At 40.0% G+C, this 3,907-nt stretch overlaps 1 pseudogene across 1 annotated transcript; it reads left to right on the forward strand.

The window, feature by feature from the left end:
- The first annotated feature begins 232 nt into the window (after positions 1-232).
- LOC696196 (ubiquitin carboxyl-terminal hydrolase 12-like) lies at positions 233-1,660 on the forward strand (annotated as a pseudogene). The gene is made up of 2 exons (XR_013412736.1): positions 233-990; positions 1,289-1,660. The product of XR_013412736.1 is annotated as a ubiquitin carboxyl-terminal hydrolase 12-like (transcript).
- The last annotated feature ends 2,247 nt before the right edge of the window (positions 1,661-3,907 follow it).

The following is a 3,907-nucleotide window of genomic DNA, read 5'->3' on the forward strand; positions in this document are numbered from 1 at the left end:
TCCGTCCAAAAAAAAAAAAAAAGGCAGCCGGCAGGCAGGGGCTGGGACCCCAGGCCTGGAGTGCCTGAGGGTCCAGCTGCGATGACGGCAGCGGAGGTCCAGTGGGCTCGGTGCATGGGTCCGTGGCGGCTCGGGGTCCGCTCGCGGGCTGTGGTGCAAGCAAGCGGCCCGGCTCCCCTCCTACCCGGCTAGTCTCCGCCGCTGTGATTCGCTGGAAGATGGCGCTGGCCGGATGGAAATTCCAGTGACAGTCTCCAAATTCGCCTCCATCTGTACCATGGGCGCAAATGCTTCAACATTAGAGAAAGAGATTGGTCCAGAACAGTTTCCAGTCAATGAGCATTATTTTGGATTAGTCAATTTTGGGAATACCTGCTACTGCAATTCAGTTCTTCAAGCACTTTACTTTTGTCGTCCATTTCGGGAAAAAGTTCTTGTATGTGAGAGTCAACCCAGGAAAAAGGAGAGCCTTCTTACATGCTTAGCAGATCTCTTTCATAGCATAGCCACTCAGAAGAAAAAGGTTGGAGTAATACCTCCTAAGAAGTTCATCACAAGATTATGGAAAGAAAATGAGCTTTTTGACAACATCTTGCAACAAGATGTCCATGAATTCTTGAATTATCTACTAAATACAATTGCTGATATTTTACAAGAAGAGAGAAAGCAGGAAAAACAAAATGGTCACTTACCTAATGATAATACTGATAATGAAAATAATAACAACACACCAGACCCGACGTGGGTTCATGAGATTTTTCAGGAAACATTAACTAATGAAACCATATATCTTACTTGTGAAACTATAAGCAGTAAAGATAAAGATTTTTTTAGACCTTTCTGTTGACGTGGAACAAAATACATCAATTACTCACTGCCTAAGGGGTTTTGGCAACACAGAAACTCTGTGTAGTGAATACAAGTATTACTGTGAAGAGCGTCACAGCAAACAGGAAGCACATAAACGGATGAAAGTTTAGGCTGGGCGCGGTGGCTCAAGCCTGTAATCCCAGCACTTTGGGAAGCCGAGAAGGATGGATCATGAGGTCAGGAGATCAAGACCATCCTGGCTAACATGGTGAAACCCTGTCTCTACTAAAAAATATAAAAACTAGCTGGGTGAGGTGGCGGCCACCTGTAGTCCCAGCTGCTCGGGAGGCTGAGGCAGGAGAATGGCGTAAACCCGAGAGGCGGAGCTTGCAGTTAGCTGAGATCTGGCCACTGCACTCCAGCCTGGGTGACAGAGCAAGACTCTGTCTCAAAAAAAAAAAAAAAAAAAAAAGGAAAGTTTAAAAACTACCCATGATTCTAGCTCTACACTTGAAGAGACTTAAATATATGAATCAATTTCATCGATATACAAAACTCTCTTACCAGGTAATTTTTTCCTTTAGAACTTTGTCTATTTAACACTTCAGGTTATGCCACCAATCCAGACAGAATGTTGGCATTCTTGTTGCTGTTGTGGTTCACTGTGGAAGTGGTCCCAAGGGGGCCATTATATTGCAATAGTTGAGAGTCATGATTTTTGGTTGTTGTTTGATGACGACGTTGTAGAAAAAATAGATGCGCAAGCTATTGAAGAATTCTTCGGGTTGACATCAGATACTCAAAGAACTCTGAGTCTGGTTACATCCTTTCCTGTCAGTCTCAGGACTGAGGCGGAACAGTGATGAAGAGATTCTTTCTGCCTCATTTCTTCTCTGGTTATGTTGGAAAGGGTCAAGCACTGATTTTTCAAGAAAAGAGAAATGCAGGAAACTCAGGAGGCAGTAGCACACTTTGCAAATGATAAAGCAAAGACGATAGATTGACAAGCCCTTCCAGTTATGGTAGTTGATTTATTTGCTCAGGTATCATCCTGTCTGCACAGTTCCATACAACAAGGAGGTAAAATCAGAGATACCAGCTCCTCTTGTAAAACAGCCTTCCAGTCATTGACACACATTTTCTCTTTATTAATTGCACCAATAATGTTTTGAATTCCTTGGGGGTGCAGTAGAAAGAATCAGAATCTGTGCTGTATTGATAAGGAGATGATGTTGAACACACTGCATAAATTTGCCTGGTTTAGTATGTATAGAAGCATATTCAGTGGTCTTTTCAAAAGGAAACCAGAAATACTTTTGGGTCCAGCACTTCCAGTTGCCTTCCTGATATGAAAACTAACATGCTGGATAATCTGGTGTCGGGAAGACAAAGATGTTTTGCTTCTCTGAAGAAGCTTATAATAATATACAGTATATATATATATATGTAGGGAGCAATTGGTCAAAAGTGGCTTTTTGTTTCCCCAAGGGGAAAGGCTGGCTTTGTAATTATAATTTATTCTTTATTTCTTTTACTTAAAACTGGTAGAGTCTAAGTATTCTATGAAGTGCTCATGATTCTGTCAGTAAATTTGAGCATATTTTTATTAGTTAATGTCAGTTTAACTGGTCCTTTTGTTTGTTTCTATTTTTAAGGTAAATTTTAAATTATATCTGAAATCAGTAAGATACCTTGAAAAAAACTGCAATGAGAGGAGGTAAATATCCTTTTTCAGGAGGAAGTGATATCTCTGGCTAAGTATTTGTCCTTTTATTATGGTCTCTAAATCAGTTATTTTCTTCAGCTTTAATTTCGTAAAGTTAAAAAAACTGTATAAACATGTCCTGTAGTTGTTGGAATAATTAAAAATGCTGGTGCAGTGGTGGTATACCAATCTTTAGAATTCTTAAGTATTCTAATGTTTCAAGTTGAGGTCATGCTTAGGAAAATCATGTCATAGAATTTATGTTATTTTTGGATGTCATTTTTTACCTTGGAAAGAAGTAATAATGTTTGTCATAACCCTAGCAGCCTGGATAGTGAGCTAAACAAACCCTTTGCAGATTACATTTTAATCAATACACTAGGAATACAAAAAACGGGTTATTCCTCCCCTTCCCCCCATCTTTACAAATCTTACTGGAAGGGGGTTCAGAGATTAAAATTTGTGTTTGCTAAGACTTCATTCTGTTGGGGGTTTTAAGAAATAATATATGTAATGTAAAATGTATGTAAACCACTGCAGTTTTTTGGACATTTTTCCATGCATCAGTAAGTTGTCTGACAGTAGCCAAATGTAACCTGCAGAAAGTTATTGAAAGTTATATTCAGAATAATAGCAATCAGGCCTTGGATGTTCTTTATTAAACTCTTTTCAGGCAGTAAATTAAAAAAAAAAAAAAAATCTGTCATTTTTTCTTTTTTTTTAGGGGGGGCGGAGGGGGTGGGGAATCTGGTTCTGTTGCCCAGGCTGGAGTGCAGTGGCGCCATTGCGGCTCACTGCAAGCTCCACCTCCCGGGTTCATGCCATTCTCCTGCCTCAGCCTCCCAAGTAGCTGGACTACAGGCGCCCGCCACCACGCCCGGCTAATTTTTTGTATTTTTTAGTAGAGACGGGGTTTCACTGTGTTAACCAGGATGGTCTTGATCTCCTGACCTCGTGATCTGCCCACCTCGGCCTCCCAAAGTGCTGGGATTATAGGCATAAGCCACTGCGCCCGGCCCAAAATCTGTCATTTTTAAAGTTATTCTGGTAAAACTGTTGACTATGGAAAACAAACAACAAAAAGGAATGTTTTTAGTCTGCTACTATTATTAACATTTATTATCTGTATCTTTTGGCTCAGGAAATGACTTTGCCTATTTGTTCCATAAGCAGATCTTTAACAGCGTCACTTAGGTAATTGGACTGCTTAAACAGATGTGCTGGAAGAAAATCATAATAGCATTTGTACTAAATATGAAAAGTATTTTGACAAGTTTCTTTTTAAGATAGTTTCTAAAGCCTTACCCTGGCTAGAGATGTTTTGTACAAATTATATATAGACTGCCTGTTCTACCAACATGCCACAGAGAATCACAATCAACAATGTGGGGA

Source organism: Macaca mulatta, chromosome X (genome assembly GCF_049350105.2).
Source record: "Macaca mulatta isolate MMU2019108-1 chromosome X, T2T-MMU8v2.0, whole genome shotgun sequence".
NCBI classification, from domain to species: domain Eukaryota; kingdom Metazoa; phylum Chordata; class Mammalia; order Primates; family Cercopithecidae; genus Macaca; species Macaca mulatta.